Here is a 17,189-nt window from a genome sequence, read left to right as displayed (position 1 = left end):
TTAAATTCTCTATCCACAGTCCTGAGCCTTAATATGAAGTGAGGGCCTGGCCTCTGGGCATCAAGCAGCCAGAAAGTCCCTTAGGAGCTTTCTCTGAATTGTTGAATTGTGACTGATCTTCTCCTTTCCTGACTTCCTTAATATCCACAATTTCCTCATAACCATCCCCCCAAAGCCACACCCACAAGGCACCTCCAAGACCTATCATGAAGCAGATATTCAAAGATTATTTTTAAATCTTCACACCCCACCCCTTCCAGAATGTCTTCCAACATCCCTTCGCCTGGAGAAATAAAACACAAGGTTTGCATGTTGAGTATCAGCCTCTCCCATTGGGTGGGTGTTTAGGAAAAAGAATCAGCCAAGAGCCCTATTCCAGCCCAGGTAAATGACTTTGCCAAAGATTTAATATCCACAAATGTACAATGCTCACTGGGAACCAAAGTCAGGCATGGGGCTGGGCTTTAAGGAGCACAAACAAAAAGGAGGGACTAGAAAACTTCAGAAAGGTATTGGTGGGGGATGTTGCGGGGGGACAGGGGACAGCGAGGATGTGGGATCCCGAGATAATCCAAATCCCTATGTGTAGACATATGCGTATAAAGGCCTTTAAGAGACTCAGGCTGATGGGGTATCTGTAATAAATCAAACATAATATAACAGCACGTCAAGTGATAAGGGGACTCTGGAAAACCAGAACAAGCAGCAAAAGGAGCAGTATCAAACTCCACAGAAATTCACAAACATCAAGACACCAAGAAAGCTGCATTCATTTAAATCAAGGTGACAGGCTGGGCTCTGTAGCTCCAGCCTGTAATCCTAGCACTTTGGGAGGCCAAGGTGGGCAGATCATTTGAGGTTCAAGACCAGCCTGGCCATTATGGTGAAAGCTCCTCTCTACTAAAAATACAAAAATTAGCTGGGCATGTTGGTGGGTGCCTGTAATCCCAGCTAGAGGCTGAGGCAGGAGAATCACTCTGAACCTGGGAGGCAGAGGTTGTAGTGAGTAGAGATCACGCCATTGCACTCCAGCCTCGGGTACAGAACCAAACTCCATCTCAAGTAAATCAATAAATCAAAGGTGACAGTTACTGAGTGATGCGGGCGAGGTACAACGATATACCTTCATCTGGGTTACCCTCATGAATCTGAATCACTTGTGTGATATCTGTGCTTTAACGAGTCCTATTTCCCATACTCTTAGCTGGCTTGAGATGTGAAAATCCATCTAAATTATAAACAGAGTGAAAAAAAAAAAAAAAAAACTAGTGATGTCCTTCCAGGGAACATGTCTAGTTAAAATTAACATAGATAAAAATCGGCAAAAAGATATTTTAAAAAATCTTTTGAAATTAAAAGCCATATAAACCACTGTGTCAATGACGAATTAAAAGAAGAAACTGACCTGCAAACCAGGAAATACATGGAAAGAAGCAATAGTGAAAATGCTTCAGATCTAAACCTGTGGAATGAGGCTACCTCAGTGTCCAAAAATATCATCACTTAAATATAGTGCCAAGGGGTGGGGTGTGGTGACTCACCCCTGTAATCCCAGTATTTTGGGAGGCCAAGGCGGGCGGATCACTTGAGGTCAAGAGTTCGAGACCAACCTGGCTGACATGGTGAAATGCCGTCTCTACTAAAAATACAAAAATTAGCTGGGTGTGGTGGCACGCACCCATAATCCCAGCTACTCAGGAGGCTGAGGAAAGAGAACTGCTTGAGCCCAGGAACTGGAGGTTGCAGTGAGCTGAGATGGCACCACTATACTACAGCCTGGGTGATAGAGCGAGACTCTGTCTCAAAAACAAAAAATTTCCAATGAATAAACTACCTAGCAAGACTTATAGAATGAGACTAAAACCATGGCTGGAGGAAAACCTTTAGCCTGAAAGTAGCCTATGACTTAGAAATTAAGGCAAAAAACTAAGGAGTAAGAAGTTACCCTTCAGGTTAGAAAACCAACAGCATAACAGGAAATGAGAGAGGGAAGAAATAATCAGATGGGGCTGAGATGGGGGCTTCTGGGGATGAAGGAGGCAGGAAGAGCATGTGAAGTTTGTGTATAAAGTCACTCCCTAAGGACAGTCCCTGGGAGGAAGGTGGGTGCACAACGATCGAGCTAGATGTAGAAGGTATAGAAGGCGATCCTGGAGGGTACATTCAGGGGTTGACAGCAGATAAGAAAACAGGAGGGAAAGTCAAGCGTGGAGCCTTTCCTGTCCCCAGCATGGAAGACAGCAGGAGCTGGTGAGTGAAAGTGATAAACAGCCTTCTCATCACAAAAAAAGTCAAGTACTTGAGCTAACGGATAGGTTAATTTGATTCTCATTCCACACTGTATTGAAAAATCACAACATCATTTTATACCCCACAATTATATACAATTTAGAAGATACATAAAAATCAGCAAGAAAAAAATGAAAAACTATTCTTTGAAGTATTTTTAAAACATGTAGTTTATGGGGTGCAATCCAATTTGTCTACATATATTTTTTTTTAAACAGGGAGTCAATAAACACAGGAAACAGCCCCTTGGGAGGGAGATAAGGAAAATGGCCATAATGTGCCCTTAGAAAGACACAGCATTTAAATCCATGCATGTGAGAACTCCAGGGTTCAAGGTAAGACTGGGTCAATGAAGAACAGCCGGCTTATCACCTATAGCCACAGGATGGCACCAACACCCACTGTTCCAGCCTGAGCTGGCCAGAGAGAGAGAACATTCAAGAAAAGCTGGGACTTCCCAGAAGGCCTGAGACCTGCAGGTCCCACACTGAAGTCCAGTAAGGGAGGAAGGTCCGATGTAAGGAGAAAAAATACCATAGAGGTGTAGTTGAAATGAAATATTTAATAGTTATTAAATAGTCATAGTACTTCAGGTAAAAGTAGGTAAAATGACAGAAAATGAGAGGAATGAGCCAGACACCACAGATATGTAATGATGGACAATGACCTGATGTGGACTGTTCACCCACACATGCAGACTTTATATGTTCACATAAACATTTATCTGCATGCATCACCCCATAGAGATGTTTACACAAACTGCACTGACACTGTGAAGTCAACGAGGAGATAAAGTAAAAATCAAATAGTTATGGAGAGGGTTGGTCTGTTTAGTGGGAAACCCTTCAGAACACGCACACAGCATCTCCCCTCCCTTCTGAATACCATCCATAGCCTGCAGCAGTAGATGGCAAATCACAGCCTCGGCCACCCTTCCCAGAATGTCACAAACATGGACATGCAGACCACAGAATTCACCAGATACCCAACTTGGGTGGTGCCGGGCTCTGAAAGACATGCTTCAAGTAAGAGGGACTAGAAAACTCTGCCAGGGAGCAACAGGGATCACGGATTCCAGGAGGATCCAGGGGCCTGTGCAAAGAGCAAGCAGTGAGCAGACGTGTGTGTCAGTGATCCGGTGGCATGAACTCAACACCATCTAATACAGCAGCTCACATTTCTGTGTGCATCAGACTCACCTGGGGGCTTGTTAAATACAGATTGTTGGGTCTCACTCCTAGAGTTTCTGCTTCAGTATTCTGGGGAGCAGCCTGTGAATCTGTATTTCCAGCATGATTTTCAGGTGCTATTGATACTGTTGGTCCAAGGACCACACTGTGATCTAATTTAACATCAGATTAGGGGAGGAACTAAGGAGCAAAGAAGCAACAGAAGAATGGACCTGAAGCCTGTAGGTGCTTCTCTGTAAACTCCTCAAACATAAAAGCCTTCAAGACATTCAAAGAGCATTTACAGCATCATGTCTACAAATACAAGGCACCACGCAGGGAGTGTTCCATCAAGTAGAGAGAAGAGCCCACTGAGTGTCCCTTAGTCCGTTTGTGTTGCTATAACAGAATACCACAGACTGGGTGATTTATAAGCAAGAGTTCACTTGGTTTACGGTTCTGAACACTGGGAAAGTGAGGGGCCTGCATCTGGTAAAGGTCTCGCTGTGCCGTCCTATGGTGGAAGGTGGAAGGGCAAGACAGTGACCACATGTGAGGGGGGAGGGGGAAAGAGAGAAAGGGAAGGAAGCCAACCTCATCCTTTTATCAGGAACCCCCTCCCAAGATAACTAACCCACTCTAGCTTCATCCATTCATGAGGGCAGAGCCTTCATGACCTAATCACCTCTTAAAGGTTCCACTGGTCAACACTGTTGCATTAGGGGTTGAGTTTCCAACACATGAACTTCGGGGAACACATTCAAACCACAGCAGTCCTCATGTAAACCTTCCAGAAAACCTGTGTGCCTGGCACTCTGGAATCCCTCTTTTCCACCCCTTCTCACTGCAACTCTAACATCGTGTCCCCTCATCATTTTCCATTCGAGCATAGGAAAGAACACAATCACTACACCCATTTTTGATGAACCTTTCCTACATTAAAATAATTCTATCACTCAGATAGAAATTTGAAATGAGAATATAGTTTAATGGAAATCCTAAAATACACAGAAAATAATCACCAAAAATGTTCAATGAAGCAAAGCAACACATAGAGATCTTATATTCTAAAATATATAGACCTAAATATGTCATTTTAAAAATCAAGGAAGAAACATAAGGAGCTCTATACACACCTTTAAAAATATGCTGTCTAGTTTAATTCTAGAATTAATTTGGAATTCTGTTAAGATACATTTTACTAGGAAAAGTATCTAAGTCATTAATGTATCAAAGAAAACAATCATTCTTGTATTGCAAATAAATGCCCAACCAAGACAAAAAGGCACGTCACATCTTATGGGAAAAGACTGAAATGAGGGTGAGAGGAAAACTGTGACCTTTGAATGTAAGACAGAAAAATATCAGGCCAGAATGTTAAGGAATTGGAAATAATTCTCCAAATTAAAGGAATATGAGACAGAAAGAGAGGAGAGAGGGAGGCGATAGTCCTCCAGGGGCTACTCCAGGGGTGTGGGGGTATCTCCCTTTCAAGGGGCTGTTTCCTGTGTTAACTGACTCCCCATAAAAAAAATTATATATACTGACAAATGATATTGTACCCCATAAATTGTACATGTTTGTTTAAAAATAATTCAAAGAATTGTTTTGGCTGATTTTTATCTATCTTCTAAATTGTATATATTTATGGGGTATAAAATGATGGTATGACTTTTCATTACGATGTGGAATGAGGAAATCAAATTAACCAACCCATTACCTCAAATACTTGACTTTTTTTTGTGATGAGAATGCTGTTTAATCACTTTCATCACCACCTGCTGATGTCATCCATGCTAGGGACAGGAAAGCCTCCACACTCCCAGTACACTCCCTCCAATAGACATCAGGGGTGTGGGGTAGATGGGAATAAAGGAGGCAGAGAGAGCAGTGGGGATGTACATAAAATCACCATTCAGAGCTGCGCTGTCCAATAAGGCAGCCGCTTGCCACATGTGGCTGCTGAGCACTTGAAAGATTGCTAAGGCCAAGTGCGGTGACTCGCGCCTGTAATCCCAGCACTTTGGGAGGCCAAGCCAGATGGATCACTTGACGTCAGGAGTTTGAGACCAGCCTGGCCAACATGGTGAAACCCTATGTATACAAAAAATACAAAAATTGGCCAGGTTTGGTGGCGTGTACCTGTAGTCCCAGCTAATAGGGAAGCTGAGGTGGGAAAAATCACTGGAACCTGGAAGGCAGAGGTTGCAGTGAGCCAAGATCATACCACTGCACTCCAGCCTGGGTGACAGAGTAAGACCCTATCACCCTATGTCAAAAAAAAAAAAAAAGGCTTGGCACAGTGGCTCACACCTGTAATCCCAGCACTTTGGGAGGCCGAGGTGGGTGGATCAGCTGAGGTCAGGAGTTCAAGACCAGCCTGGCCAACATAGTGAAACCCTGTCTCTACTAAAAATACAAAAAAATTAGCCAGGCATGGTGGTGCACGCCTGTAGTCCCAGCTACTTGGGAGGCTGAGACAGGAAAATCACTTAACCCTGGGAGGCAGAGGTTGCAATGAGCTGAGATCATGCCATTGCACTCCACCCTGGGTGACAGAGTGAGATTTCCGCTCAAAAAAAAAAAAAAAAAAGAAAAGAGAAAAAAAAGAAAAACAAACAAACAAAAAAAGAAAAACAATTAGCTGGGCATGGTGGTGTGTGCCTGTAGTCCTAACTACTAGGAAGGCTGAGGCAGGAGGATCTCGAGCCCAGGAGTTTGAGGCTGCAGTGAGCTATGCTGGTGCCACTGCATTCCAGCCTGGGCAACAAAGCAAGAGCCCATCTCAAAAAAGAGGAAGAATGCAAACTATCTCATTAATAATTTTTATTTTGATAAGATGTTGAAGTGATATTCTGGATAATACTAACATTTTAGGTGAAATAAAACACATTATTAATTTCACCTGCTCCCTTTTAACTTTTCTTTCTTTTCTTTTTTTTCTTTTTTTGTGTGAGACAAAGTCTGGCTCTGTTGCCAAGGTTGGATTGCAGTGGTGCACATGACCTCGGCTCACTGCAGCCTCCACCTCCCAGAATCAAGTGATTCTCATGTCTCAGCCTACTCGGGAGGCTGTAATCCCAGGCACCTGCTACCATACCCAGCTAATTTTTGTATTTTTAGTAGTGACGGGGTTTCACCATGTTGGCCAGGCTGGTCTCGAACTCCTGACCTCAGCTAATCTGCCCACCTCAGCCTCCCAAAGTGCTGGGATTACAGGTGTGAGCTACCATGCCCAGCCTCTTTTTAACTTTTCTAAAGTGACTACTAGAAAATCTAAAATGACGTTATGTGTCTGGCATTGTATTTCTATTGGAAAGCACTGCTCTAGAGAGAAATGGTCTCTAGGGAGGCAGAAACATGAGAAACACAAGAGAGGTGGATGGAGGGAAGCGACAGACACATCTGGTGGGTACCTTCAGGTGTTGACAGCAGGAACCCAGGAGATTCAGCAGGGGGACAGGCCCCCATCTATGCACAGCAGGAGACTAGCATGGCTGACGCTAGGGGTGCTGAGCTGACATACAGAAGTATTCAGCTTTATAAACATGTGAAAAACACACCCGTAAGTCACAGCCCACAGAACAAATCATAATAGAAATGAAAAAACACTAAGGAACAAATGAAATGATATATAAATATCCAGTACAAAAACTAGCTGGCTTAAGAGACAGGCCCCTTCTCTCCAATATAAGATCAAATTATAAGAGAAATGAGGGTCCAAATAAAAAAGCCAAGATTGCTGTGATGGTTCATTTTGAAGCAGGAACCTCAATTCCATGCTGGGGTTGAAGGTGCCCTCTACTGTTCCCGCTGTTCTTTGCCCTTTTTGAGGAAAATTGCCTTTCCTGTTAAGTTAGAAATCTGTAGCAGAGAGAAGACTGAGGAAAAACCAAATTTGGGTATTTAAGAAACTAAAGTTCAAAATTACCTGCTAAAGAGAATCAATGTCGAAGGAAAATATAAAATACTTCTTCATGAACAGTAAAGAAAATTCTAACAACCAAAACTTTTAGAATTAGGGTAACAGAAATGGCAGTTTAATCCTCCTGAAGGAATTTTAATTTCTCACTAACAGTACACTTCAAAGCTAGGCGTAGAAAATTATTTTTATAGCTTTTCACAAGCATTAAAGCTAAAAATCCCAAATCAGGTCTTTCTCTGACAGGAATTTCTAAAAACAGAAGAAGCCTACAGGACTTTAACCTGGAAGCTACTCCGGGAATCGGGAACGTTTCCTCAGGGCACAGCTACAACTGAAACTTGTCAGGAATTGCAAAAAAACCAAAACAGACAACCTTGGGATACCGCTGGAGGTATACAGATGGGTCATTTTATATCCTGAGGTCTGAACAAGATGATTATAGCCCCTTAAAATTATGTACACAAAAGGAGAATAAATTGGAAGAGAGCACAGATGAGTGGTTTATAGGGAGGACCTGCTTTTTTTCCTCTAGTTTTCAGGTCTCCTCGTTGCTAAGGGATCTAGCCCCAGCTCTAGACCAAGAAATGGGAAGATTTTAGAGTGACTAGTGATCTATCATCTACAATTATTAAACATTCTCAGCAGTTTATGCAAAAAATAACAAAACCACTGCAGATAACTAAGACCAGGTAATACATATAATGTTTCCCAAATACCTACCCACAAGGTGAACAATTTTTTTTTTTTTTTTTTTTTTGAGACAGGGTCTCGCTCCGTCACCCAGGCTGGAGTGCAATGGCAAGATCTCAGCTCACTGAAGCCTCCACCTTCCGGGTTCAAGCGATTCTCCTGCCTCAGCCTCCCAAGTAGCTGGGATTACAGGCGTGTGCCACCATACCCGGCTAATTTTTGTATTTTTAGTAGAGACGGGGTTTCGCCATGTTGGCCAGCCTGGTCTCAAACTCCTGACCTCAGGTGATACACCCACCTCAGTCTCCCAAAGTGCTGGGATTACAGGTGTGAGCCACCAGGCCCGGCCAAGCTGAACAGTTCTAAGCTGTTAGGATCATTGCCTCTATTATCACCATGACATCAGGTCACCACCAAACCGTCAAGTGCTAAACAGACAGAATGCTTCCATTCCTGATCCACTGTGTGGAGAAGCACAGAGCTTACCCATGGGGCGCTGCATCAGAAGAGACGCACACGCACCGGGGCGTGCATTTGAATGAAGCAATCACACTTCCATCCCCACAGCTCCTCTGTCCACGGGCACTACAGTCTGTGGCCTCATGTCTTCTGGGGGACATAGTGGGAAGGTAACCCCCACGCCAGTGACACTATGGGGAAAGAGACACTGTGGGACTTTGCCCTGATTTCTCAGGGGCCTTTTCTCTTTTCCGTTTGGGTTACATGTAGACTTCCCTACTGTCCACCTGACCACTCTCGTGCTGCCCAAAACCATAGCTTAAGTCACCACCTAGGCCTTTCTTGGTGTAACTATTGAAAGGTGAGCCTTACCTGTTCAATCTCCATTATAGAGATTCATCCAAAATCTGGACCTACAAGAATAAAAAAACAAGATTTTCCTGAATATGTCTGGCCTCTCCCTTCTGTGGGATACCCTTAAGAACTATCAGCCCCTCTTTGCTCAAAAACTCCTTGTGACCCTCTTTCAGGAACACAGGGAAAATCCCCCCGGCTCCACACACTATAGCGCAGGACAGACCCACAGAGAACAAGACCCAAGAGAACCCACCATAATACAAAGTCAGGGAGGGGTGTCCACCATCAAATGTTCAAGCTTGCAGTGGGCCGGGGAGGTAGTGGGTCCTGAGCTCCAGATCCTAGTGGAGGTGGGAGGTGGGCATTAGGCTATGTGGAGACATGTAGGCCCAAATTACATCTGTGCAAACTCACACACAATGAAAATTACACCAGGTCGGGTGAGATGGTTCAGAAATGACAGAAAGCAGAGGAAGAGGCTGAAAATATGGGCTTCCCTGTAAACTGTGAGGACAGTAAATGCCAGCAACAACCCAGGAAGTGTTTATAGCTGCATTTCTTCAATTAACAGGGCAAAGTTAGAGCAGCAAGGACCAGATGGGGGCCAGGCACTTCCCCTGGGGCAACCGATGTAAACCTGGAAATCAGTCACCCTCGGCGTCACCATTTTCCTCATGATGAATCAAATATACAGAGAAGTTCACTGATGGGTTCAGCATCAGAAAGCTGATAAATAAAGGCTGGCTCTGAATCTAAATAGCAGCTGTTGGATTCCCAGGCATATACCAAATGCTTATTGACTAAAAATCACCCTCACTAGATAAGCGCAAAGAAACTCACTTTCCACATCTCTCAAGTTATCCGTTCTGGTAGGTATTTGCTCTGTAAATTACATATGACAGAAGAAAAAGAAAATGAAAACTCAGGAAAGTAAACACACTTCTAAACTCATGAATGGTAAAATACAGGAATACAATATCCTTGAGAATCCATGAGACTATCCAAAGAAAATGCAATATACATGAGGGTAAAAAGGCCATTTGGCAAAGCCTGCAGAGTCCAAAATCTGGTTTACAAGGAAACTTACCTTCCAATGCATGCAAAACAGAGAAATTGGAAAAGAAGCTCCTAATGATCTTGAGAGGTGGGAACCTAATTATTAGCAGAGCAGCTGCAAAAGAGGAAACATTGTGAGTTAAGTATTCAATTAAAAGAAAACATGATTCTACCTGGAAAAAAAAAAAAAAGGAAAAGAAGCTCCTGATCCTCATTGAGGTGAGAAAAATATCAGCACAAACAGAAGGAAATCATGCCAAAAAAAGTTACAGGCCAATTTCTAAACTACTGTTAGGTTTAAGGCAAACGAGAAAGTCCTGCCCTGACCAATGAACCAGAGCAGAAACTGTGCATTTCAAATACTGGGGGAAGTGGACTGGGCATGGTGGCTCTCGCCTATAATCCCAGCACTACGGGAGGCCAAGGCGGGTGGATCACTGAGACCAGGAGTTCAAGACTAGCCCTGCCAACACAATGAAACCAGTCTCTACTAAAAATAGAAAATGAGCCAGGAGTGGTGGTACACAACTGTAATCCCAGCTACTTGGAAGACTGAGGCACGAGAATCGCTCAAACCCATGAGGCGGAGGCTGCAGTGAGCCGAGATTGCACCACTGCACTCCAGCCTGGGCAACAGAGTGAGACTGTGTCTCAAAAAAAAAAAAAAACCATATATACATGTATATATTGGGGGAAATGGTTGGCAGTGAGCTTGTTCTGTCCAGGATCCTTCTGATATATGGAAGAGTCTTTGATCCCTTCTCAAAATAATGCTGTAAACTACAGGAAATACAATTCATAGAATTTCAAAGGAGACCAATTACTTAGAAATGCAGCTATTGGCCAGGCGTGGTGGCTCACCCCTGTAATCCCAGCACTTTGGGAGGCTGAGGTGGGCAGATCATGAGGTCAAGAGATCGAGACCATCCTGGCCAACATAGTGAAACCCTGTCTCTACTAAAAATACAAAAGTAGCTGGGCATGGTGACGTGTGCCTGTAGTCCCAGCTACTCAGGAGGCTGAGGCAGGAGAATCGTTAGAACCCGGGAGGCGGAGGTTGCAATGAGCCGAGATCGTGGTACTGCACTCCTCCAGCCTGGATGTCAGAGAGAGACTCCCTTTAAAAAAAAAAAAAAAGAAAGAAAGAAATGCAGCTATCAGGATACTTCACATTTTTCTGATACATTAATAGGCATGTTGCTGTGGCAATTTTTAAAAAATGGCCACTCCTCCCTTTGAGAGGCAGAATCGATGTCCTGTCTCCCCGATCCTGGGTGGATTTGTTGTGTTACCTCATAAAAGACCACTCAGCATCTGCCCTGGGAACCTGTGCCACCTAAGAATTCTGACTACCCTGAGACTGCCAGGCTGTAAGGAAGTCAAGGCCACATGGAAACACTACATGTAGGCACTCAGTCCCAGCTGAGCCCCATCTTCCAACATCCCAAGCCAGGTATCAGATATAAGGGAACAAGCCTCCAAATGGTTCCAGCCCCCAGCTGTTGAGTCTTCCGTGCTGAAGCCAGACATCATGGACAGAGACAGCAGGCCACTCTTGTGCCCTGTCTGAAATCTTGACCATGAGCATGAGAATCCACAAACATAATGATTGTGTTGAGCCACTAAATTTTGGTGTAATTTCTTACACAGTAATGGTGCCTACAACAGCCACCTTAACATATTAAGTAACAATATCAAGTAGCAAGTCATCACTGGGAACTGTTATTTGGAATTGTCATTGGGAAGCAGTGACAACCATGAAGGCTATTTGGAGATGCTGTCAGATGACATAAAAACTGCTGTGGTCTCACTGTTAACAATGCCCCATACCCACGGGGTCTTCGGCCTACATTCTGGATGGAAGGAAACACTACATTTTGGTTAGAGGAATGTGAAAATTTACATGGGACGGTCTCACAGGCCCCTAAACTTGGCTCATGGAAACTGCGGGTAATAAACTCAGAGTTAGAAGCAGTCGAAAGCATCAAGGCTGCTCATGAAAGAGCTGAGGGTTACGAACACAATTGTAGACAAGAAAAGAGAGAAAAGATAAAATGGTGGCTCAGCAGGGAGGTCAGAGGGATAGCTGGTATTAGTTTCCAGACATCCAAGAAAAGGACACCCATCTGAGTAATGGATTGAGGGTCACTATTAAGATATGGGGAAATATCAAACGGAAACATTAGTGGCTAATGCTGGGCATTTCCAGAGCTCTCATATAACCACAAAAAACTTAATTTTAGGTACAATGTCAGAAGCAGAGGGGTGCTGAGAATTAAGGACAGGCCTATGAAGAATGTGGGGGCTGTTTTATAAAGCACCGAATCTTCACGCCTCATGCAGTTAGCGACCTGGAGCCTATAGGAGGTGTCTCATTCACACTATGAAATAAATCCTGTGAAAGTAAGAGATCCACCAACATATATATATATATATATATTTTTTTTTTTTTAGACTGAGTCTTGCTCTATGCCCAGGCTGGAGTGCAGTGGCACAATCTCGGCTCAATGAAACCTCCGCCTCCCAGGTTCAAGTGATTCTCGTGCCTCAGCCTCCTGGGTAGCTGGGATTACAGGTGCCCGCCACCACGCCTGGCTAATTTTTGTATTTTTAGTAGAGATGTGGTTTCACCATGTTGGCCAGGCTGGTCTCAAACACCTGACCTCAAGTGATCCACCCGCCTCGGCCTCCCAAAGTGCTAGGATTACAGGCATGAGCCACAGCGCCCAGCCCACTGACTAAGATTTTAAAGGAGTTAAGAAGACAGAATCATTACCACTATAAAAAAAATCAAAACCCACTTTGGGAGGCCGAGGCGGGCAAATCATGAGGTCAAGAGATCGAGATCATCCTGGCCAACATGGTGAAACCCCATCTCTACTAAAAATACAAAAATTAGCTGGGTGTGGTGACACGCGCCTGTAATCCCAGCTACTCAGGAGGCTGAAGTAAGAGAATCACTTGAATCTGGGAGGTAGAGATTGCAGTGAGTGGAGATTGTGCCACTGCACTCCAGCCTGGTAATAGAGCAAAGGGAAAGACCTGACCATCCCCCAGCCGGACACCCATAAAGGGTCTGTGCTGAGGAGGATTAGTGAAAGAGGAGGGCATCTTTGCAGTTGAGGTAAGAGGAAGGCATCTGTCTCCTGCTCGTCCCTGGGCAATGGAATGTCTCCGTGTAAAACCCGATTGTATGTTCTATTTACTGAGATAGGCGAAAACTGCCTTAAGGCTGGAGGTGAGACACGCTGGCAGCAATACTGCTCTTTAATGCACCGAGATGTTTGTGTACGCGCACACCAAAGCACAGCACCTTTTCTTAACCTTGTTTATGACAGACCTTTGTTCACATGTTTTCCTGCTGACCCTCTCCCCACTATTACCCTACTGTCCTGCCACATCCCCCTCTCCGAGATGGTAGAGATAATGATCAATAAATACTGAGGGAACTCAGAGACCAGTGCTGGCGCAGATCCTCCATATGCTGAGCGCTGGTCCCCTGGGCCCACTTTTCTTTCTGTATACTTTGTCTCTGTGTCTTTTTCTTTTCTCAGTCTCTCATCCCACCTGAGGAGAAACGCCCACAGGTGTGGAGGCGCAGTCCCCCCCCCCTTCAACATCCCACTAAATAATACAACTGGCAAAAAGTGGGATTTTTAAAGGTTGGGGAGCCATATTAAACATAATCTAAATCAGGAGTTTATTTTATTTTATAAACCGAAACCCAGCAGTCACTCCCTCCCCTCAGGGCATTCTGCAACAAAACACCTGCCGAAAAATAAAAGGGTGTTTTACTTGAGTGGGCTGAAAAGTCCCCGTTTTTATACCTTTAATCTCCAGATTCTATGTGTCAGAGGTCGGGAAACTACATCAGCCCCAGTCCGGGCGCCCATGAGACCTGTGGACGGACGAGGAAGGCCCGGGCCCCAGTTTCTGCCGTGGCGATGGCCGATTGAAGGCCAGGACTCCCCGCCGCTGACCCTCCAGTCAGGAGGGTTAGGCAGGCGCTCCCATGTTAGGCAGGCGCTCGGCCGAACATCCCAAGGTTGCGGAACCACTATACCCGCCGTGCGCCTGGATGGCATCTGCAGACCCAGCGTCCGCCGGGCTCCCGGAAACGTGGGGGCGGGCTTCCGGAAACGGTGACCAATGGGAAACGCGACCAGCTGACAGTCCTATCCAGGCAACACAGAAAGAAGGGAAGGTGGCAGTCAGACTTAAGTAGACAGATCTTTTAGCCAATGGATGTGCAAGAGAGGGGAGGTTTGCTCCATGTTGGCCAGTAAGAGGTGCTTGGGCCGACCCGCCTCCAAGTCCTGGGAAGACAGTTCAAATTATGGAGGAGGGGCTGGTGCTAGGCAGCAGTGGCGAGGGGAGTAGTGGGGATTAGGGGGAGCACGAGATCATTCACCTTTGCCGCTCAGATTACCAAGCCTGTGACTTTGAGAATCGGTGTCTTCCTTGCAAGGTTTCAATCTGAGGCTCTTGGGAAGAGGGCGGAATTGGAGCCTGATGGAAGCGCTGGTGAGAGGAGCGGGTGTAGGGAGAGTGGAGAATGTGTCAGTCAGGCGGTGTCTTTATTCCTGGCACCTCACTTAGCCTGCTCTAGTTTCTCAGTCTATTCTAGGAGCATGCTCTTGACCCTGCAGGGGCCTGAAAGGGAATGTTGGTCGCCAGTCTCTGCTTCCTTGGACTGGATTGGAATTGGTCCCACGAACTTAGGCATTATGATATATTGTTGCTTTTAGACTCACTTGGTTTTTACATTGTGCTTTCTTTTCCCCTTTCCCTTCAAGGATTTAGAATGTTTTATTTGCTCTGTTTAATTATATATGATTGCCTTGAAGAGTTCAGCTTGAATTTAAATTACGTGTTTTTCCCTGTCTTTATTAATATTTAAAAATACTAAAATAACACATGTTCATAATGAAAATGAAATATTACAAATAAATATAAAGGAAAGGCAGTATTCCCCCTCCAGTTCCACTCTTGAAATAACGAGTTAACAAGATGATGAGCATCTTCCCATTATGTTCTCCACGATTCATGTATTTACAAACATACAGAAGCATGTACAGTAGTTCCCCCTTTATTCATGGTTCTACTTCCCACAGTTTCGGTTACCCACAGTAAATTGTGGTCTGAAAATATTAAATGCAAGATTCCCGAAAGAAACAATTCATAAGCTTTAAACTGTGGGCTGTTCTGAGGAGCGTGATGAAATATCTCACTGTCCTGCTTTGTTCTGCCTAGGATATGAACACCCCTTTGTTCAGCAGATGCATGCTGTATGCGCTACCCTTAGTCGGTGAGTAGCCAACTTGGTTATCAGATTGACTGCCGCAGTATCACAGCGCTTGTGTTTAAGTGACGCTAATTGTACCTAATGATAGCCCTAAAATGCAAGAGTAGTGATGCTGTCAATTTAGATATGCAGAAGAGGAGCCCTGAAGTGTTTTCTTTAAGTGAAAATGTGAAAATTCTTGACTGAATAAGGAAAATAAGTCTTGTGCTGAGGTTGCTAAGATCTATGGTAAGAACAAATCTTCTAGCTGTGAAAGTGTAAGGAGGAAAAGAAATTTCTGCTAGTCTTGTTTGTTGAACCCCAAGCTCTAAAAAATACAGCCACGTGTGTGATAAGTGCTTAGTTAAGATTAAAAAAAAAAAAAAATTAAATTTGTGCTTGGAAAACATAAACAGAAATGTGTTCTGATCGACAGCAATTGGGTCATACTATCCACGGTTTCATACATCCTCTGCGGGTCTTAGAACACATCTCCTGCAGATAAGGGAGGGCTACTATATAAAGTTTCTTTTATTATTATTATTAAGCATTTTCCTTTTTTAATATAACAATTTGAATCAGATACCACTTCAGGTACAAAGATATTAGGATACCTTTAGAGTAGATAAGGAGCTAACTCATTCTTTCTAAGAGTTAAAGTATCTTCCATTATATGAGCATTTAAGATGTTAAAGTACTTTTGCACCAAAAATACTATTTTTTTTTTTTTTGAGATGGAGTTTCACTCTTGTACCCCAGGCTGGAGTGCAATGGTGTGATCTTGGCTTACTGCAAACCCTGCCTCCCAGGTTCAAGCGATTCTCCTGCCTTAGCCTCCCGAGTAGCTGGGATTACAAGCATGCACCACCACACCCGGCTAATTTTTGTATTTTTAGTAGAAACGGGGTTTCACCATGTTGGCCAGACTGGTCTCAAACTCCTGACTTCAGGTGATCCTCCCGCCTCAGCCTCCCAAAGTGGGATTACAGATGTGAGCCACCACGCCTGGCCTGTAAATATTATTTTACTTATATGAGTTTTTATTTCTGCTGGGACAAATTGCACGAGTAAACAAATATATGGGTATATAATGTAATATATGTGTATATAATTATATATGTGAATCTACAACTTAATATATACACATACATAAAATAACATATACAATTTAACGTATACACAAATATAAGCTGGGTGCCGTGGCTCACTCCTGTAATCCTAGCAGTTTGGGAGGCCAAGGTAGGGGACTGCTTGAACCCAGGAGTTTGAGACCAGCCTAGGCAACATGGTGAAACCCCATCTGTACAAAAAATACAAAAATTAGGTGGGTGTGGTGGCATGCACCTGTAATCCCAGGTACTTGGGACGCCAAAGTGGGAGAATTGTTTGAGCCCAACAGGCGGAGGTTGCAGTTAGCCAAGATCATGCCACTGCACTCCAGCCTGGGTGACACAGCAAGACTCTATCTCAAACAAAAAGTCAAAAAACAACTGATGCTGGTGAGGCTGCGGAGAAAAGAGAATGCTTATACACTGTTGGTGAGAGCATAAAATAGTCCAGCCAGTGTGAAAAGCAGCCTGGAGATTTCTCAGAGAAGTTAAAACAGAGCTACCATTTGACCCAGCAATCCCATTACTGTGTATCTACCCAAAAGAAAAGAAATCATTCTACCAAAAAGACAAATGCACTTGTACGTTGATCGCAGCACTATTCACAATAGCAATGATATGGAATCAACCCAGGTGCCCATCAATGGTAGACTGGATAAAGAAAACGTGGTACATCAAGCTCATCCAACCCACGCCCCATAGGCTGCATGTGGCCCAGGATGGCTTTGAATGCAGCCCTGCAATCCACCCTCATCCAAAATGCACAGCAATGATTGGATATGTTGGCTATGTTTAAAGACCCTTCAAGTAGGAAGTAAAGGGCATAAATGAATGAACAGTGATACTGCAGC

The 17,189-nt window shown here is 44.2% G+C and overlaps 1 protein-coding gene and 1 long non-coding RNA gene across 7 annotated transcripts in view; one reads left to right on the top strand and one right to left on the bottom strand.

Annotated features, from left to right (window-relative positions):
- Positions 1–373: 373 nt before the first annotated feature.
- LOC103784473 (uncharacterized) lies at positions 374–14,069 on the bottom strand. 6 transcript variants are annotated; one of them, XR_610113.4, is made up of 7 exons: positions 13,773–14,066; positions 9,977–10,060; positions 9,730–9,771; positions 9,143–9,230; positions 8,905–8,945; positions 8,560–8,723; positions 374–635 (listed from the first exon to the last, which is right to left on the bottom strand). It is a non-coding gene; the product is annotated as an uncharacterized LOC103784473 (long non-coding RNA). The 6 variants fall into 6 exon arrangements; XR_004668070.3 differs by lacking the exons at positions 374–635; positions 9,730–9,771 and adding exons at positions 2,832–3,381; positions 3,489–3,568 and having other exon boundaries at positions 13,773–14,069; XR_610111.4 differs by lacking the exon at positions 9,730–9,771 and having other exon boundaries at positions 13,773–14,065.
- Positions 14,070–14,263: 194 nt separating this feature from the next.
- ZNF585B (zinc finger protein 585B) overlaps positions 14,264–17,189 on the top strand; it is a 66,792-nt gene continuing 63,866 nt past the window's right edge. Inside the window, exons 1-2 of the mRNA XM_034946690.3 lie at positions 14,264–14,469; positions 15,199–15,253. The gene's annotated coding sequence lies outside the window, so the exon portion shown is untranslated. The remainder of the gene's footprint in view (positions 14,470–15,198; positions 15,254–17,189) is intronic.

Source organism: Pan paniscus, chromosome 20 (genome assembly GCF_029289425.2).
Source record: "Pan paniscus chromosome 20, NHGRI_mPanPan1-v2.0_pri, whole genome shotgun sequence".
In the NCBI taxonomy this organism is placed as follows: Eukaryota; Metazoa; Chordata; class Mammalia; order Primates; family Hominidae; genus Pan; species Pan paniscus.
Note: the sequence above shows the minus strand (reverse complement) of the source record. Positions and strands in the feature narration are given on the sequence as shown.